General features: G+C 39.6%; 1 protein-coding gene across 6 annotated transcripts in view; it reads left to right on the top strand.

The window, feature by feature from the left end:
• The window catches only part of SEMA5B (semaphorin 5B), a 532,760-nt gene that overhangs the window by 135,228 nt on the left and 375,751 nt on the right, over nucleotides 1-21,781 (top strand). For all 6 annotated transcript variants that reach the window (XM_081938785.1, XM_081938788.1, XM_081938787.1 and 3 more), the window contains one exon: nucleotides 2,185-2,228. The gene's annotated coding sequence lies outside the window, so the exon portion shown is untranslated. The remainder of the gene's footprint in view (nucleotides 1-2,184; nucleotides 2,229-21,781) is intronic.

The raw sequence follows: 21,781 nt of genomic DNA, 5'->3' as shown, positions 1-21,781 counted from the left end.
CTCAGTCAGGGATCGCTGGAACACCCGGACCCTCAGTAGCTCCAGTTGACCGCTTGGCGCTTGAGTGGAGCATCCTGAGGGAAGATCACTTCTCCCCCAGGTTTATACAGACTATCCAGGCAACTCGCAGACCCTCCATGGAGCGCATTTATGGCACTACATGGTGGGCTTTTTCAACATGGTGCATCTCTAGGGGCCACAATCTGGGCCACTGTTGCACATGCTCTGGACTTCTTTCAGGTGGGGCTGGACAGAGGGTTGGCTCCCAACACGATTAGGAGACAGGTCTCAGCCATTTCATCGGTACTCCTGTGCGGTAGTTCTCAGACACTGACTCACCATCTGATGGTCAGGCAGTTCCTCAAGAGGGCCTCCAATCTTAAACTGCCCACGGTGCACAGGTACTCTTCCTGGGACTTACACAAGGTGTTGGATGCTCTGGCAGGCCCTCCGTTTGATCCATTACATACTGTCTCTCTGAAGTTCCTGACACTGGAGGTGGCCTTTTTGGTGGCCATCACCTCCGCCAGGAGGATATCCAAACTGCAGGCTCTGTCTACCAGGGAGGATCTCTGCGTGTTCCACCAGGACAGGGTAGTGCTAAGGTTGGACCCCTCCTTCATACCCAAAGGGTGCTCTTGCTTCCATCACTCGCAGAAGCTGATATCGCCCAATTTCTGCCTGGACCCTTCTCACCCATTAGAGAGGAAGTGGCACACCTTGGACATGAGGAGGGCTCTGAGGATTTACCTCAGAAGAACCAGGCCAAACAGGAAGTCAGAAGTCCCATTTGTTTCCTTCCAGCCGGGGTCCCTGGGGAACAAGGTGACTTCCACCACGATAGGCAGGTGGTTAAGAACCTGTATTGCTTCTGCCTATCAGGCACGGGGTCTGCAAACACCGAGCTCTATCACAGTGCAATCTACACAAAGCACGGCCACTTTGGCGGCCTGGGCCATGCAGGCTTCACTATCTGAGATCTGTAGGGCAGTCACAGGGTCTTCCCCCTCACCATTCGTGAGGAATTACAAGTTGGACTCCTTTGCTTCTGTGGAAGCCTCATTCGGATGTAGGGTGTTACAGGCTGTTCACAAGGCAGGGGAGGGGTCTCACCAGGCATAAGTTTGGGCATATACTCAAATGTGTAACCCTCCCTAGGGACATGTAGGCTTTGGTACGTCCCATCCTGGACACTCCTCCCCTCACTATGGAGAAGGGGCATTGGTACTTACCTGATACACCTCTTCTCATAGTGGGGGAGGAGTATACAGTCCCTCCCTGATATAGGTATGTTGCGAAATTGTTATGTTGATTGTTGAACTGTTCTGTTGAAGAAATAAAGGTTTGAAACTAAAATAAAGTCTAGAGTGGATGACACAGCGAGTGGGATAGAGTTCTTTGCCAATAACTGGGTGGAGCCTGGTGACCAAGGCGTGGCTAAAAGAGCTTATCTGACTCAGTCCAATCAAGAGAGGACAAGGTCAACCCATCCTGGATACTCCTCCCCCACTATGAGAAGAGGCGTATCAGGTAAGCATCAATGCCTTGTTCCAACCGTACCAGTTGGAACGGGATCCAGAACCCACCACTGGGTCATGTGGTCCTTTTTTGTGACCTTCTGACAAGCAAAGTCAGTGGGGAAGCCAGATTCACTTAACAGCCAGGTTACTAATGTAACAATTGCAGTGATTCACTTAATAACTTTGTTAAAAAAGGTCATAACATGGGACAAAATTCACTTTAACATATGTCTCACTTAGCAACATAAATTTGGGGCTCAACTGTGGTCATAAAGTCGAGGTCTGTCTTTATAAATACTTAACATTTACCTTCCACGTCCATACATTTTATTCAAAAAAGCTAATAGATGTTGCATTCTAAACTTTAAAAGTTTCTTGGACTATGAAATGTTTCTCGCTTCTTTCATCTCTGTTTTTTCCTCTTTAAAAATTGTGCTGATCCACTTATCAGTCCTCTTTGATATGAACAATAGCGAAAGTAATAAGAGATTACTAAGTATTACAAATTATTGAACCAGTAACATTAATTGCTCTCTGCTTGCTGAGGAACCTTTCTGGCAATTAAATTTATCTCAAGCATCTTCAGTGCCTGTGTTATGAGCTGACATTAGTCCTTGTAAGTAAAATGGGACCCAAATTAATGTTGATTTTTTTTTAAATGCAGGTATTGCCTTGAGACTCCTGGACCACAGTGGAATGCTGAATAAGGTGAGGTTGTAAAAAGACATGCAATTGTATTCAAGAGACCACAATGACTTTCTAGAATGCTAATATGTTATAGGAAACATAGAAAAAATATGATCAGAACTTTTGAACATCTTTACCTTGGTATCTACAGCTAAGTGAAAAGTTTTGCATCTTTTTTTAACCTATTCTTTCCCACTTCCTCATCTTTTTCTCTAGTTCTCAATTTGCAAAAATAAAGGATTTTATACCAGATCTGTTTTGCCAGTGTTAGATTCTGTAGTTTTGTTACTGGTTATAGAGTTTTTATGAAGGTTGCCTAGGGATAATTAATGGACTAAAAGGAAAGTTGTGCCATTCAATGTATACTTCACATTTTCTTTGTTATTGTCTCGCAGAAAATAATTGATAACCTCAGAAAATAATTGATATTCTTTGCCTAATATCAATGATGATAACTTTTACTTATGTTTATTTGCAAATGTTATATTAATCTGTGGGTGTGTGTATAATGTCAAATCTTAACAGCATCAGTTTCTTGCCTGATAAAATCAAACGCCACAATTTTATCAAAGAGAAAAACATGAATATAATATCAGTTTGTTTTAAGCAGATACTTGGGAGTCTTGAATGAACTGAATTTCATTTATTATAAAAGGATTTCTATACTTAGGATTCCCTAAACACAGAAACTTCAATAGGCGGATTAATGTGTCACTATTGTTGGCACAATGCAATGTGTCATATGTTAAAGCTTAAATGTAAATAGAAATAATATGGATCAGCGGCTATGCATGCTCCCATATACATTTCTTAAGGCAATAGCAATATTACTTTATATCTGTAGTATTAAAGTAAATCAGCAGAAATTATAGATGCCGTTTAATATTGTGACAAGGGATTGGAGGTTTTTTTTTACTGAAAGATCAGTTCTGCAATCTGTATTTGTTTATGTGTGCTGGCTTATGTTGATTTAAACATAGGCCATGGGCGAATAGGCGGCAATATACATTTAATGATAAATAAATAAAAATAAATAAACAAGGTAGAAGGGAAAATGATTTGTACAATGGTGTCTCCAAAGTGTGCCTTACCCATTATCAATCCAACTGATTTCTTTTGTTACAGTTTTGTTTCTTTCCTTTCCTTTTGTTTAATAGGTAATGCCCAACACCAGTCCACCAGTCCATCTTTTTCAAAACCAGAGATCCAACTCTGCAATTTAAGCAAGATAGTACAAGATGTCACCCAATTAAAGCTTAAACATAGTTATCTGTCAAGAAGACACTTAAACATATACTTCAATTGGGTGGTTGGAATAAATAGGTTTTAAGAGTGATTACTATTAATTTACTGACTATATTGAAAGATTGCAAGAACTTTTTTTTTATGGAATTTGGTACACTGGAATTTATACACTGAAGCTATATATATATAATAACAAGAATTAGCTGCTTGTTGTTTTTTCATCAATCTTAACTACATAATTGCAAATTTGGACTTTTATTTTTGAGCCAATTGCTTTGAGTAGACTCCAGCTTTTTTAAAAGAGCAAAACAAAACAGCAATCTAGGGTAACATCTTGTTATTCATGTTTGCTGAGTTAATTTGTCTGCAGGGTGACAGATGAAAACTTATGGGGTGTGGGTTGATAGCTGTAATATTTTTAGTAGTTGTTGACATTATGGTGGACTTTGTTTCTGTGGGAAGCATAGTTGCTGAATAGCATCATTTGGTTAGCCTGGCATTACTCTGAACTGTTGCTAAGCTGACTTTTCCTGCCAGCCGTCAGGATGTTGGGGCAGTGTTGTTTTCCTAATGTAAATGTACCCATTAATTTTTAGACTCCGCAGCTGTCTCAGCTGAACAGTGAAACAGACAGGGATTGGTAAAATATCAAATGCCTGCCTATATCTGTTTACATTTAGGGTTGATCTCCCTAAATTGGGTTCATCAATTTAAAAAAGGAGGCTTTCAAGTTAATGAACGTACAGTGTACAGTTCCCATCAATGGTTTGTACTGTAAACATGTTCTCATGCAAGAGTTCATTCACTGGAAATACTTGTACTTTTTGACCTTCCAACAATTTTGGCTGGAGCAATAAATCAAATCTGAGGATTTAAATCTTCTCCATCTTGGCCATTAGCCATGAATAATATTATTTCCCATACATCTGTGACTAGTTCTATTGTTTGTGTAAAATATAAATGGTTAAGAGACTACAGAGAACTTACTAATGGAAGATTTAATTTCTATTTGTGAATACATAATTTGTTCTGAAAAATAGAACATAATTGGTTTGATGGGACAAAGTGTCTAAATATCATGGAGCAGTGGTGGGATTCAAATTTACTATCAGTTCTGCAGACGTGGCTTGATGGTTGTGGCATGGCTTGGTAGGCGTGGCAAGGGAAGGATACTGCAGAATCCCCATTCCCTCCCCATTCCAGGGGAAGGTTGCTGCAAAATCCCCATTCCCTACCGATCAGCTGGGACTTGGGAGGCAGAGAATAGATGGGGGCAGGGCCAGTCAGATGTGGTATTTACCGGTTCTATGAACTACTCAAAATTTCCGCTACTGGTTCTCCAGAACTGGTCAGAACTTGCTGAATACCACCTGTATCATGGAGGCAGCTATTCTTAGGCATTGCTCACTGATTTGGCTAGAGCAAACTCTTGGTGTAATATAGAGATTTAAAAATGGTTGACCTTTGTTTTATCAGACAAAAAATATCTCAAATATATCAGGTGTATTCCATGCAGGATGTGTGTGTGTGTGTGTGTATGTGTGTGTGTGTGTGTGTGTGTGTGTGAAAAACCCTACTAAAATAATTGAGGAAACTAAAAGAAAAAAAAAAGAAATCAAATCTATTGAAGTTGCAGCATTTAATTCCCCAGGTGGATTTTTAATTTGATTTTACTCACAGCAAGCTCAAATGAAAAAAAAAATACTTGCATCATAATAAACAGAAAAAAAGATATTGCTATTTATCCAAACGGATTTTTTTTTAAAATGCCATCTTTAATTACTGTGTTTTTGTGGTCGAAACTGGAGCTGAGTTGAGGGGAGGAGTTTCTAGAGGCTCTCATACCATGCTGATCAGCTCCTGGTGTCGTTTTTGGTTCCTTGCACCTGACAGGTTTAGTGTTTATATCAGATTCTGCATTTTTTTCCTGTCACTTATACATATTGGAATTGTACTTTGTTGTCTATCTTTGGAATTATGTGTAACAGTTTGGCTAGTTTGTTTCTTCAACACTTAAAAAAAAAAGAATTTTGTATTTGGCACATCAGTTAAAAGAGGGTTATCCAAGAAACAAACAACAACAACAACCACAAAAACAAAATATACTTCCCAAATGTCCAGAAAATCATATTTTGATGACAATAATTACAAAAAACTGTTATGAATGAATGAATGAATAAATAAATAAATAAATAAATAAATAATTTTGGGTATTTGTGTCATTGTTAAACTTATTTTGCTTTTTATTTTTATTTTCTTTTACATTTATTTTCTCCGCTTAAATGCTAGAATATGTTAACCCTTAAGGTGCCATGGTTACCAGCACCACATACAAAAATAAATAAAATTAAGAAAGAGCCATAGCTCTTAATGCTATTTACTTTATATTGCTTATTCTATTATATAACTGAAATGTGGTATATATTTAATTATATAATACTGCATATTTAAAATGTACCAGAAATAATATGAAATAATATGAAATAGCAACAAATATTTTGGTGACAAGAACAGGCATAAACTGTTCTATTATATTTTAATGGAAAAATCCATATATATATATTCATAGATTTTCACGGGTATAGTTATGCTGGTCTTGTTGTACTCAGGTCTTTTCCCATGTAAGATTGAGATTCTCTTTGCAACGTTTCGGCGAGGTCTTACTTGCCATCTTCAGACTGGGTTTTGGGCTTAAAGCGTGATCGAAGCTGCCGTCTTTCTATAAATCTTGGTGGGTGGGTGTGGAGTGCTGGCTTTGTTGCAGTAAGTGGAATGATTGGTTGTGTGGTTGTAATACATTTAAATCTCCAATGGATTCCAAAGAAAAACAATTACCAACCTAATCCAAAGGGAGACTCCCTCCAAAAACCGAGACACAGAAAAGGACAACGGCATCGCGCTCCTCCCTTACATCAAAGGCACCACAGGTAAAATCAGCAAAATTCTCCACAGACACAATATCAGGACAGCCTTCAACACTGACCAAAAAATAGCCAACATCTTAAGAAACCCCAAAGACAAAGTCCAGCTGGAAAACCAAGAAGTCTATGAAATACCATGCAAAATCTGCCCTGCAACATACATAGGACAAATGAACAGGAGAATAAATGCACGCATCGCAGAACACAAGAACCCAGTAAGAAAAAAAGAAAAAACTTCCTCCCTTTTTCAGCACCTTAAAACTTCAGGACATGAAATTAATTTTGAAGGAACCAGGTTAATCTCCAAAACTGAACACTTCAACAAGAGAATAATTATGTAAGCTATCGAAAGAGAAACACCCCCATAACATGAATAAACGTGATGATACTTCCCACCTACCAGACATCTGGAAACCAGCCCTAGTCAACAAATGAGCCCCACCCACCACCCAGTCCGTTACAACATGAAACAACAATGGACACACAACCAGCACCAATCAGCACCAATCTACCAATCATGATACAACCACATGACTAATCATTCCACTTACTGAAACAAAGCCAGCACTCAACACACACCCCCACCAAGATTTATAGAAAGATGGCAGCTCCTACCATGCTTTAAGCCCAAAACCCAGTCTGAAGATGGCAAGTGAGACCTCACCGAAACGTTGCCAAGACAATCTCAATCTTACACGAGAAAAGACCCGAATACAACAAGACCAGCATATATATGCTGGAGCACCGGAAACCCGAAGACCAGTTGGTGAGTGTGCATGTGCGTGCCTGCCTGCTAGTCTTCAGGTTTCTGGCATGGCCAGCTGGTCTTCATGCACAACAGTGTGCTCAAAACCCGAAGATCAGTTGGCTGGCGCATGTGCCCACAGAGAGGGCTCTGTGTGCAATAGGTTCGCCATGCATCACGGTTATAAATTATCAAATAGAAGTGATAGTTTTAGTAAGGGTGGCTGCTCTTCCAGTTTCTGCTTACTCATGTGCTCATGAAGACCAGCTGGTCAGTGAGCCGGAACCCGGAAGAACAAGGTGTGACGGCTTGCGTGCCTGGAGAGATGACTCTGCATGCCACTTGCAGCATGTGTGCCATAGGTTCACCATCATGGCATTAGAGTGAGTTTTCTGAAGCAAATTGAGTTTTATCCTTTGTTGTATGATGTGACTGTGGTAATGTTCTAGGTTTAGGTATGGTTTTAGTATTTACTATTGCCTCATCCTGGATGTGTTAAATTGACATTTTGGTTTACCATGTAAATGTTATTGTATTTGTGTTTTATTATGTGGTTAACCACTATGAGTAGTGCTTTAAGCATTGTGGCATGGTAGCTAAATAAATAGATAGATCATATTGCAATTCAAGACTTTGATAATAGCTTGTCTTTCTTTGTCCACTTGGCCTTCAAGTAACTTTTCTATAATTTCTTGACAAGGGTAGATTTTGTTTGTAGTCTATATAACGGAGGTGCATAAAATCGGTATTACTATTTTTGAATTCAAGAATGAGTGAGAGTATCCTGTTCTTCCAAGTTAAGCTTATATATATATATTCATTAAATTTCAAAAAGAAACATTGAAGTACAAATTAGCATAAAGAGAAAGAAGGGAAGGGAATTAAAGGATAAGTTTAAAAGTGCCAAAAATATACATCAAACCAGTGGTGGGTTCCGGCCAGTATGCTCTGGTATGGGCATACTGGTGCCTGCTGGGAGCAGCAGGCACTATTCCGGTACGGTGCTTCAGAGGGCCCACCCGCCCACCTGCGTTTTTTACCTATATTTGACCCACTCAGGCCATTTGTGCACACTTATTTAGCTTAGGGCGCCTGCACAACGCTCTGCTGAGCAGCTGGAATGTCACGGGCAGTGGGTGCACATGCGTGCACAGCGCATATGCACATGGTGGATGCCCGGCCTTGTTGTGGCATACCGGTTGCGAGGGGATCCGGAACCCATCACTGCATCAAACTTATAACAAAAATGATCTCCAGCTTTTTCAATACAGAAATGATGATACAGTACAATGATCTCTCTAATATAAATAAATAATCAATATTTAAAATACCATAAAATGCTAATAATCAACATTATAAAAATACAATAGTCGTAATATATTTATGCATTTATTTATTAAATTTATATCCTGCCCATATGGGGCAGCTTTTTTATTTATATTCTTCCCTCAATAATCAAACATAATAAATTGACAAATATGAATAAACATATAATTAAAAAAACCCACAATATTTCAGATTCCAGAAGTGTTTGTTGTTTCTTTGATGAAGAATGCCTTTTAAACCTGTCAGTTTTATTAATAGTTGTCTAATTGTAGACTGGGAAACAACAGGCTCAGAATTCCCTTATGTGAACATATGCCTGTCTTTGGTAAAAGAGAATTTTGTCCTGCAAGTGTGCCCTAGAGACAATTTTGTGGTTTGTAAACTTTCTTCATGCTGGTCATGATATATACAGTGTGTGTGTATATACACACACACAAACACACACACAGGCACACACACATTAACCAATATGACCTTGATATATTGCAGTTCCCTAGATAATAGGTCTGCTATAAACTAACATTTTATCTGTAAAAAGTACTCCCTATGCATTCCATTCCAGATGTTATGAGCAAATGCTGTCTTTGTCATCTCAGAGAGACAGCAAAATGGTGAACTTCACTAGAATAATATTGCTGGTTCTAGCTTTCTTGTTTTCGTTTTCTATTTCTGTTTAGTATCTAATTTCTGTTTCTCAGCTTTATATATAATACATTCCTCATTTCTCCTTTCTTCACAATTAACAAACTTGCATGTTGACTATAAAACACCTGGTTGTCTCAGGTCTCCAAGCCCCAGGGAGAGTTTTAAATCCTGTTTCATATCAAATTGACCCCTATTTACTTGAAAGTATTGCTGAATCTTTTGAAAAATAAACACTCATTTATTTCCCTGGAAACTCCAGCACAACACAGGGGGGAAAAAACCTGGTTCTCAGAATTAAAGTTGGAAATGCTAAGTAGTGTACTTTTTCTCAGATCTCCCAAAAAATCCAGGCCAGATTTGTCTCCTTCGTTTACAGCAGCTCCCCTTCACAAATCTTCTTTTCCCTTGATTTAACCAGCTTGGACAACTGTATAAAGCCAACATGCAGAGCATTGTTGCTGTTTTGTTTTAAAACAAATTGAATGGAAGCAAATGCATGGACAATTCATGGTATGTTTGGCAGTTATTATAAAATGAGGATGAGAGAGAAAATATGGACATTTACACTGGGTGGTGTTCCTGCTCTAATAGGAACCTGCCCCACAAAGTGCTCATTTTAAGATTCCAGTGCTTTTCACCGTTCTTTCTCTAAATGGTAAATAAAGGATCTTGTTTACTTTGGATAATGTATATCATAGATCCGCAGCATGGATTAAAAGACCAAAAGTGCTTTGCGATTTAAAAAATATATATATTGCACATCCATTGCAGAAGGCTTCTATTTTGCTTAGGAAATACTGAAGAACCTGAGTACCTATTATTGGACATGGGATAAGGTTTTTTAGATGATAATAATAATAATCATCATCATCATCATCATCATCATCATCATCATCATCATCATCTTTAATTTATAGACCGCACCCTTTCCTAAACAGGACTCGGGGCGGTGTACAGTCATATTAAAACAATGTAGATACAAAAATATAGATAGATATACATAAATAGACGGAGGAGGTAGGATATACACTGTACAATAATAGATTAAAATTCGAATATAAATTAAAATTACCCTTAAAAATTACCCCAAAATAAGGTGTTTGCCAGGAGGTTGAAAGTGGGACTATAAATCAGCCAGGCCAGCTAATTGGAACAGGTGGGTCTTAAGTTTCTGTCGGAAGGAGCGGAGGTCGGTAGTAGTTCTAATATTGGAGGGGAGGTCATTCCAGAGGGTTGGGCCCATCACAGAGAAGGCTCTACTCCTTGGCGCCGCCCGTTGACACTACTTAGTGGACGGCACCCGGAGGAGTCTCTCCCTGTGGGAGCGGATTGGTCGCAGGGATGTATGAGGTGAGATGCGATCCCGCAGGTAACTAGGTCCCGTGCCATGAAGCGCTTTGAAGATGGTAACCAACACCTTGAAACGCACCCGAAAAACCACAGGCAGCCAGTGCAGCTCGCGCAGGAGTGGTGTTATATGGGAGTATCTGGTCCTCCCCATGATAGCCCGCGCGGCCGCATTCTGAACTAGCTGTAGTCTTCGGGTGCATCTCAAGGGGAGCCCCATGTAGAGAGCGTTGCAGTAGTCCAGGCAAGACGTCACCAGCGCATGAGTGACTGTGCGTAAGGCATCCCGGTCCAATAGGGGGCGCAATTGGCGCACCAGGCAAACCTGGTGGAACGCCCCCCTCGCCACAGCTGCCACATGGTCATCCATTGACAGCCGGGCATCGAGGAGGATGCCCAAATTGCGCGCCCGCTCCACGGGGGGCAGTTGTTCACCCCTATGACCAGCGATGGAGTCCACTGGTTGAACCGGGCCGCCGGTAGCCACAGCCACTCCGTCTTGGAGGGGTTGAGTCTGAGTCTGTTGTCCCCCATCCAGACCCGAACGGCTTCCAAGCACCGGGACATCATTTTGACGGCCTCGTTGGGGTGGTTTGGGGTGGAAATGTACAGCTGTGTGTCATCAGCGTACAGGTGGTATCCGACTCCAAAGCCACGGATGATCTCACCCAGCGGCTTCATGTATGTGTTGAACAGGAGGGGCGAGAGGACCGACCCCTGTGGCACCCCACAAGTGAGCAGCCTTAGGGTCGACCTCTGCTCCCCTGCCAACACACATTGCGTCCGGTCGGAGAGGTAGGAGCAGAACCACCACAAAACGGTGCCCCCTACTCTCACCCCCTCCAGCCAGCGCAATAGGATACCATGGTCGATGGTATCGAAGGCCGCTGATAGGTCTAATAGGACCAGGATAGAGGAACAGCCCCTATCTCTGGCCCTCCAGAGATCATCCACCAACGCGACCAAGGCCCTTGTCATACAATATAGGTGCACAGTACGTTAATTTGCATAAATTAGATTTTTTCTCATGGTCTCTTGAAATTTAAAAAACAACAACCCTAATTTTCTGAAAACCCCATGCATCTCATTGAAGTCAGGAGTGAAACTCCTATGTGCCATGCTCTTTTTCCATAGAAATCCATTCCAGATTTTTCTTCTTCATCCATAACATTTCCCCTTCACAATCCAATCTCCTATTTTAATTATGTTAATCAGATCCCAAGGGACAAAATAAAGGGAGTTAGTTTGTCTCTCTCCTTTTCCCCAGTATAGCATGTAAGAATGAAAAGACAGTTGCAAGTGGTATGGAAAATAGAGAAGGTTTATGGTGACAAAGATGTAAAGGGAAAGAAACAAGCAATCTTATAAAAATAAGATTACTTTCTAGATTTGTTTACAGTTGCAGTGAAGGAATAGGAGCACATTGACTGCTCTAAGAAAAGCAAAAGGGATTGCAAGCAGAGGCAGCTTTGCAGGTGGAAGAATAGAGCAAATAGAACAGTTGAAAGGGCAACATCAGAGAGACTGAAAACATCTTCTCGTCACAGCATATGAATCAGACCTGCAATAATTCCAGAAATGGAAGGGCAACAGCTCTCAGAGTTGCCATTGGAACTAAGGTAAGTAATCTGATAAATTCCACCCTAAGTTTCAATAATGTAGTCCCTATCTTTAGATGCAAATGTCCCTAACTTTAGAGGCAAAAGAGAAAGGACCAATTTCAGATTATATTCTGAAATTCTTTACTCCACCATAAAAAATGATGATGATTTCTAAAATTATAAATCCTTTAAGTAATTGTTGTTGTTAGTTGCAAAGTCTTGTCCGACCCATCGCGACCCCATGGACAACGTTCCTCCGGGCCTTCCTGTCCTCTACTATCCCCCAGAGTCCATTTAAGCTCATGCCTACTGCTTCAGTGACTCTATCCAGCCACCTCATTCTCTGTCATCCCCTTCTTCTTTTTCCCTCAATCGTTCCCAGCATTAGACTCTTCTCCAGTTAGTCCTTTCTTCTCATTAGCTAAAGTATTTAAGTTTCATCTTCAGGATATGGCTTTCTACAGAGCAGTCCGGGTTGATCTCCTCTAAGACTAACCGGTTTGATTGCCTTGCAGTCCAAGGGACTTGCAGGAGTCTTCTCCAGCACCTTTAAGTGATAGCCTATCTCAAATCTACTGGCAAAACCATAAAGATTGGTTCAGTGGGAGTTTAGACCTTGTTCCTCAGTACCAGGTTCCCAAATCGGTTGATGATTTGCTTTCATTCCAACCCAATGTTAAACCTAGAGTAGGAGGAAGAATGTCGGAAAGCGTGGTGGATATGATTTTCATCCAGATCCTAGCATTCATCAGATGTCCGAAAAACCTTTAGAATTCCCTTGCTGGGAATGGAGTCTTTTTATTGGCTCCTATTTTTTTGGTTTTAAAATAAGTAATTTCAGGAACTCAAAAGTTACTCTGAGTTGTGAGTTATATCAGGTAGATGTTTGACTTCTCTTCAGAGGTAATCTTATGTTTATTATAGGAATCTACTATAATGTAGAAACCTTGTGGGGTATTGTTGTCAGTAATTAGCATAGAGTAACCACATATATCTAAATGGGGTTACTTATAATTTTCTATCTGTGTGGCTGCTTCCCTCCTTCCATTATCCATCTACCCACTGACTTGCTACCAGTTTTAATGTGCAAAAATCCTCCCTCACCGAGAGCTGGAATCAAGGAAGCAGCATCCCATTTAAGCTTTTATTACTGCATTGCATCTCCTCCGCGGATCTGTACTGGTCGAGGGGTATGTGTTACATACACCTCTGACAAGGGCTATTCTTAGCACTGCAAATCCACTCCAGCTCTGCTCTCAAATCTCTGAGAAGAAAACTAGATGTCCTGTACAAGATGACAAAGAACAACATGCACACACTTCAGTGTTGAGTGAAGAACAGAAGAAAGAGCACAGTAGCTGTAGATGGAGCTTGGGCTCCCATCCTTTCTGAATTTCTTCTATTCTTTGGGAATCATGATGATCAGGCTGGGGTTTTAGCAGAAGAGAGAGGTAGGTGGAACCAATGAATCTGCCAGGAGTGATTTTAATTATCCTACCAGAGTTGTCAGAAGCTTTCATTTTTGAAGAAGACTACAGTAGATGTTTTTTTAAAACAATGGCTAGCAACTATTAAGTAAAAGGCATTCTAAGATCGTAGTATCTCCTCCAAGTAAGTCATCATCTGCCTGTGCCTCTCTTATTGCAACCGCTACTTTCCAAATATGTAATTCCAATGGATCTGGAAAAGTGAGGGTGCTGTTTGAGCCTTAGAAATCATTTGGAGGGCAAGAATGAACTTCAGAGTTTTAAAGAATCCTCTTCATTGTAGCTTCATAAATAAAATGCAAATATTGCAAAAGTTGCTCCACCATAGAGAAGGACTGGTATATTTGAAACCTCTTGGATTCCTGTTGAATCCAAGGGGAAAAAAGTATTGTAGCAGTTCAGAACCAGCATTAAAACCCTTTAAATGTAGTTAAAACAAGGTATGACTGTTTTTTTTAAAAAAGGTTTTTTAAAAAGGGGTTTTTAGGGCAAAAATGGGCACACCTATTCTTCCCACTTATTCACAACCTTTTGGAATGGCGAGATTGAGCTAATGACAGCATTGGGCTGAGCAATAAAATCTGAGAGCATACTCTTCCCTCCCTTTTTATTTAATGCTTTCAGCTAGTTATATGTTCTTATAATATTTTCACTTCCGTCCTTGCAGCTATTTCAAATATAGCATTAAGTCCTGGCAGGAGTTACAGGAATATGCCCAGATTTATTTATTTTTAATTTGTCTTTATTAAATTGCCATGAATGCTGATTAACCAATTTTCCTTGCATGGCATTTTTGTTCCATTTCTTGCATGCAAATGAGAACAGCCAGAGTGCTTTTATAAATTGTGGGAAATGCTGGCAGGGACCATAGCATGAAATGAATGGCCCTTTATGGCCTTAGAAAAATGTTTCATTTGTCAGAGCTAATGGCAAATTTTTTGACTATTTCAGCATTATGATGTTGTCCCTTTTTCTTCTTTCCCCTTTCTTTTGCTACTTCCCTGTCCTCATTTAATTTCTTTTGCTGCAACCCATTAACCAGGTTAGCCTACAAAGAACCAAAGCTGTCTTCCATTACAGATGCAGTTCTGCTTTTGTCCTTGGCCCAACCCTGCCTTGCCTACAATAATGTAAGATGTTCTTCTGTAGATAAGTTTGGGGAAGGAGGATATTAGAGATGCCTGATAATAGCCTGACTCCTTTCATGCAATATTGACTATGACAGTACATTGATTTACAGCCAGTTACTTCTAAATCTCTTTAAACGGCAGAGTTGAAATGATTCGCGGACTTGACATAAACTAGCACTTTTGTCTATTAGGATTTTGAGTTTTAATAACTCTGCAGTTCCTTTTCAATGAAATTCTCTGCTCTAGAAATGGTGTCTTTCCTAAACAGTTGTCAGAGCTGATCGGGGTTACAAATAACTCATCAACATATTCCCTGTATGGTGAGATTGGAATTATTGGCCTTTTAATGATACAATGGTGTCTGCTTCCAGCTGTGCAGCAGCAGTATTTGGTCTTGGGCAGCTGCTACATAGCTCATCAAATAGCTGTTGAGCATCATCCCTTATTCGTCATAAAGATAAAGATGCCACAAGGGCTAGGAGTCTATTTGCTGCAGCTGCTGCTGTCTTGTCTAACTGTACTTTCTTTCTCACATAGCAATTAAGGAGTTATTGTTGGTTTGTGGTTTTTGCTATGCCTTTCCGTATGAGGTTGCTGTGATGATACCGTATCTGTCAGACCTGCATTATATGCAACCATCAAACCAAATGCAGCCCACTAAGAGGACTTTGCAGCTTCTTTGGGCCACAACAAATCACATACACATTGGCTGTTTGTCAGATGTTTTGCAGTCCTCTTATGTTTAAATATAATAGATGTCCACAAATCGAATTCAACTTCTGGACAATACATAAACATGTTTGTGTAGCTTATTTTGGCAGCAATATGAATTTGGATTGTTGTTTCTTATTTCTGGAACTTATTTCATCCATCCAGCTGGCTGGGAAGGTCCCAAAATCATGATCATGTAGACACAAGATGTTGCAATCCTCATAAAAGCAAGCTTGTTTCTAATTGCCCAAATTGTGATTACGTGATTGTAGCTGATGGTGCTGTGGTTGTAACTTTGAGGATGGGTCTGAAGTTACTTGTCCAAGGGCATCACATCTTAAAACCATCATTGAATGAACTGTTGTTAATCAAGGGCTACCTGTACTTTGGTCACTGGCCATTTTCAAATATGACGGTAATAAAAAATTATATTTCTGACCAATGCATGCACTTTAGAACTAAATTTTGTGTGCCTGGCAACAGCACACACCGATTTAAGGTTGATGTTGATGTAGCTGTTTGAAACAACTTCATCTGAATGAGGCTAAAAACAACCACCAATCTTCTCCCCCTCTCTCTTAGTCACATTTTCACTTAATAACCATTTTGCTTAATGACCTGGTCATTGGAAAAGAGCTTGGTCATTAAGTAAAGAGTATGTGTATCTCTTAGCCTCGCTTACTTATTAGTTAGTTATGAAGAGACGTGGAAGAAGCAATGTATCAGGTTTTAAGATTGGGCAGATTTAAGAGATTAAAAACTGATTCAAACATAATCAGTGAGACAATGGGAATAAAATGAGATTATATAAATTAGAAAATGATTAAAATGTTGGAGTTGACAAATGCTTGATTTTTATATAGCCTCTTATTTAACTAAGAAACGATTATTTCATTCTCTTTCCATCATAAACAACTGGTTGCATCCTTGCAAAGTAGGACATTTTTGTTGATAATGCACATTAAGTTGCAGTCAAAATGTCTTTGCCACTTAGAATCTGTGCTTGCAGTTTGAGCTCTTTCTGTGACTCTGCTGTTATTTATAGGACAACTGTCACAATCATCTGGTTGGAGTGGAGGTGGGCTTATGCAAGCCCTGTGCTTTTGTGGGCTGATGCCTGAGCAAGGAATACATTGTGTTAAGTAATTAAGCTCCCCGTTGGGAGAGCAAGTATGCAGAGAAGTGTAATGGGAGTGATATGGAATAACACGCACAAACCAGCATACAGAGACACTGAATAGTATAAAAATATAGTAGTTTGCTATGTAGAAATATAGAGGTATTCAGAGTCCAGTTAACAGTCCAAGTCATACACGGTTCAGTAATTCAGTTATCAAAATAGTCAGTCTAACACACAAAGTATAGCTAAACAGTAGTAAACCACAATACCTCAAAATACACCGACCAGCATCTAACAAAACAGAGAGCTAACAGCCATTCTGGCTCCCTCTTATAGCTGCTTGAGGTAACAAACCAATTACATCTCTTAAGCATTTAAAGTAACAGTAAAGTAATCATAGCTTATATACATTGCCAAGCCAAGCCTAGGGTTACATCCCTAACACATTATATAGCAAAGTTTGTGTTCTTTTCTAGGAGCATGCACTTAAGTTTACATCTTGTCTTAGAGAGAACAAAACTGCCAATTAATTAAACATACAATATCAATAGCTAAAAATATACGGCATATGGATATTGTTTCAGTATTTTATTTATGTGCCCCCCCCCCCCAGTATGAATAGATTCCTAATTTCTGGGATGCAAACCATTCTGAGTAGTAGAACAATGCCTTGAGTTACTTCGTTTGATGTTAACAGGTTTGCTGTATGTTTCTGCGAGTTCATGGTTTGAATGTTGTAACTGATACAATATTGTAATTGTACATGATATTTTTCTTGCTACCATGAATGAATGAAATTACGTTTTGGTTGTAAGGAACGTGGTGGCCTATTAAACAATTTCTGCTGAACCATAAAGAAACAGATGCAATTGCGTCAAAGAAGAATCATGAAAAAGAAGAATTCCCACAACCTGATGCTCCTCAAATGTGTTGGAATAGGATTCCTACTGAACAAAACTTTGACAGGAAATTCTAGGAATTGTATCCCAGATATTTGGAGCACTTGGGAAGATGCTGTATATATACACCTGAACATATAATTACTCTATTTGGTCACTGTTCTTCAGAATGTTAGAACAACCTAGCTTCAGTTTTAGAAGTTGTTTGCCCAGAACACCAGTGAGGCCAAATCAGCATGAAACTGGAAACTTTGTCTTAAATCATTTTCAATTCACTAACCTTCTCAAACTTTGTGTGCCTTTGTGTGTATTGTTTAAAATAATAGAAAATATTTACTTCATCACATGATCTCTCAATGAGTTTTTAGTTGGTTTTTTTTTTTAGCATACTCAAGATTATCTATTTTATAGAGATAATCTTTGGTAAGGTTGACAGTTATTCAGACCTTAGAAAGACAGGGAACAAATCAAAAAGTTTTAACACCTTAACTTGTTCTTTTTAAACAGAAGGTTATTTATAATAGATCAATAGCAATTTAGAGTAGAGTCATACCTTACTGGTATTAACCAGTCTAATTTAATGTTTTGAAGAGAACGATAATTGACGATGCAGAGAGTCTTGAATGGTATAATGTAATTTAAGTTTTGTAATTGTTTTGACAAGGTGATAGTCTTCCCAAACATAATACTACTTCTACATGGTTAGGGCTGCATTTCCCAGAATTCATGTGCAATCTGTCCTTTAATTCAGAGAGTCCTTGTATTAACATAGCTGGGAGTATCAGATTAGTGAAAGTTGTACTGTGGTTTATGGCATAATGCAGTGGCCTCCAATCTTTTGGGCACCAGGTACTGGTTTTGTGGAGAGAGGCTTTTCTGTGGACCTGAGAGGGCATTTTTTTTCCGCATGCTGCCTGCATCCAGCAGATGGGGATTTGGACCCAGTGGTGATATTCAGCCGGTTCGGACAAACCGGTAGTGGTGGCATATGGGTGGGTGGGCCCGACCGTGGGCCCACCCCCCACCCCCGCCCCCACCCCCACCTACCCATCTCAGGACTAAGCTGTCCTATTTAGCCATGTTTTCTAACTCATGTGCATGTGTGCAAGCCATGCGTGTGAGCAAAGCGCATGCGTGGACAGTGCATGCGCTCATGAAGCGAGTTTTGGTGTACGGCGAACTGGTGGTAAAATTATGTGAAATCCACCTTTGTTGGGACCGGGTTCTGGCATTCTGCAGACTGGAGCCAATTCACAGACTAGGGGTTAGGGACCCCTGGCATAAGGCATACAAAGCAATCATGTGCAAGATGTGGAGACTCTAGAAAGAGTGCAGAGAAGAGCAACAAAGATGATTAGGGGACTGGAGACTAAAACATATGAAGAACGGTTGCAGGAACTGGGTATGTCTAGCTTAAGAGAAAGAAGGACTAGGGGAGACATGATAGCAGTGTTCCAATATCTCAGGGGTTGCCACAAAGAAGAGGGAGTCACAATATTCTCCAAGGCACCTGAGTGTATAAACAAGAAGCAATGGGTGGAAACTAATCAAAGAGAGAAGCAACTTAGAATTGAGGAGAAACTTCCTGACAGTTAGAACAATTAATCAGTGGAACAGCTTGCCTCCAGAAGTTGTGAATGCCCCAACACTGGAAGTCTTTAAGAAGAGATTAGATAGCCATTTGTCTGGAACAGTACAGGGTTTCCTGCCTAGGCAGGGGGTTGGACTAGAAGACCTCCAAGGTCCCTTCCAACTCTACTATTGTATTATTGTATGTCAGTTTTAAGATGGTTTTTATTATTGCTTAATTTAATTTATTTGCATGCCAATCCCAAAAATGCTGTAGGTGGATAAGAGCAGTCTCATCATAAATTAATACAAGACTAACGAGAAACACCCCTCCTCCTGTAAAATTGTATATAAGAATCAGTCAAGATCTAAAAGATAAAACCAGATTGGAGATGATGGGAACTGTAGTGCAACACATCTAAAGAGGGTGCTTAAATGCAAAACCCAAGTCATTAATTTGTCTTTTAATGGGCTGGTTTTATTCTGTTTTCATTGTTATTTTAATCCTGTTTTTCTTTTGTGTTCATCTTAATACTTTTATAATTACTGTAAATTACTTCTGGGTGTTCTTAAACAAAAAGTACGACAGAAATACTTTACATAAATAATCAATGCGCTTTGGAACAGGAGAAGAAAGCGGATATGGCATAAGCGGATTTTCTGTCTGTTTGTTCTAATTTTGTCTTTTTTTTTTGCTTTTTAAGATGAATCTGGCAGTTTCTATTCTGTTTGCTACTTTGCTGTTTGGGAAGAAAATTCGGTTTGTATGCGTTTAGATATTCCAAAATCATCCTAAGTGAGACACACAAACATTTAATCAATGAAATGCGGTGCTAATGCTACACTGTCAGGATTTGCCATTGGTAAGTGATAGCTTTGCAAATTGTCTCAGCAAGATGTGTGGTGACCTTGAACATGCCCAAACTCTTTAAGGCATAGCACAACACAACATATCTAATTCTATTTTGAGCACTGTCTCCCTAATAATTTGAGCTAGTAAACTGGCAGTAGCTTTTCCCTTTGGTGCATGTTCATACTACACAAAGTTTAAATCAGCCTTTGTTTAACAACTTGATTGGATGACAAAAATGTTATACAACTGAGTGAAGAACCAGCACAGAAGAATTAGATTTCTTCAACTGCTAGCTTGGATAAAACATTTTTTTGCCTGTTTGTTAAGATGATAATATCCTAAAACTTCAGGCTGGTCAAACAGGATAGTAGTTCCTTTGTTTGAGATAAACATTGGTGTTTTTACTACCATTTTTTGGAGTATAAGACGCACCTGAGTATAAGATGCACTAAGATTTTGAAGAAGCAAATTTTTAAAAAAGTTTTTGCACTCTGCAGACCTCCCCATTTTTTGCGAAAATGGCTTGTTTTTCACAAAAATGGCCCATTTTTGTCAAAAAAGGGGCACCAATAGCCTTTAGGAGGCTTGTAGACTGCTCCTGGGGGCTGGGGGACACAAAAATGAGCAAAAATGGCCCGTTTTTGCAAAAACAGGCCCATTTTTTTTGTCAAGAAAGGGCATGCACAGCCTTTAGAAGGCTTGTAGAGTGCTCCTAGGGGCTGGAGAGGGGGACAGAAATGAGCAACCCCCCATTTTTTGCTCATTTTTGCCCTCCCCAGCCCCCAGGAGCACTCTAAAAGCCTCCTAAAGGCTATGCACGGCCATTTTTGTAAAGGGTGCAGGGTTTCGGGAGGCCAAAATGCTCCATTCAGTGTATGACACACCCAGATTTTCACCCTCTTTTTTGAGGGAAAACGGTGCGTCTTATATTCCGAAAAATATGGTAGCTCTTGATAGGCTGGGTTGAAAATAGTAGGTAAGTATCTTGTGAGGTTACTTACTAGTTTAGGAGTGATGCAACATGCGAGCCTCTGTCCTTCTGATTATATAACTATTGCTATCATATTGTGAAAAAGAAAGAGGAGGCAGAGAAGATACTTTTTATAGTAAAAATTAGCAGTCTGGTTAATAACCAGTTCTGGATTTTGCAGGATAAAACAAAACCCTTAAAACTGTTCAAGACTGTCAGGGGGGAAAAAAACACCCTGATGAAAAATGAAGTCTATGGACCAGGCTGATTCCCAGCGGCATACCATTAAGATGTTAAGAAAAGAAAAGAAAAGTCTTTGAGAAGTATATTCTAATTAATAAACAAACTTTAATACGAAAATAATAAAAGTAAATAAAACAGAAAGTTAACTAATTGTTACATTTTGATAATAAATGTTCCGTCTGCCAGCATGCTTGGCAGTCGGACAAAGAACAAAAAAACTCTGGAATGTGTGAAGGCATGCACAATAAATCACTTTCAGATAACATTTATGACCTGCGCAATAAAACTTTCTTAGTTTAACTCTTGAGTGTCAGTTTCCAGTCAGTTCATGTCTAGCAAACTTTTTAACATCGTGACACCCCTTCTTTTGCTAGTCTGGGCTGACGTCATCAAATCATCAATTAAGGCACATCTTCTTTCGCAGATACTTGTGTTGATTTACAGGAAGTGGTTTGTTCAGCATATCAGCAATCTGATCATGTGTAGAAACATATTGCAATTTAACAAAACCTTGCTTAACTAATTGCTTTGTGTTTTGATAACGAATGTCAATGTGTCTGGACCTAGAACCTGTGAAATGTGACTCAGAAATATAAACCACAGATACATTATCTTCCATCACGGTGATTGATCGAATCGGACGTGTCCAGATATCTGTGATCAAAGCATCAAACCACGTTAGAGAATTACAAGCATCTGAAACACAAGCATATTCAGCTTCAGTAGATGAACATGAAACAAAACTCTGTTTTCTCACTTGCC

Source organism: Natrix helvetica, assembly GCF_964273705.1.
Source record: "Natrix helvetica genome assembly, chromosome: 1".
NCBI lineage: Eukaryota > Metazoa > Chordata > Lepidosauria > Squamata > Natricidae > Natrix > Natrix helvetica.
This window is presented reverse-complemented; position numbering and strand designations above follow the sequence as displayed.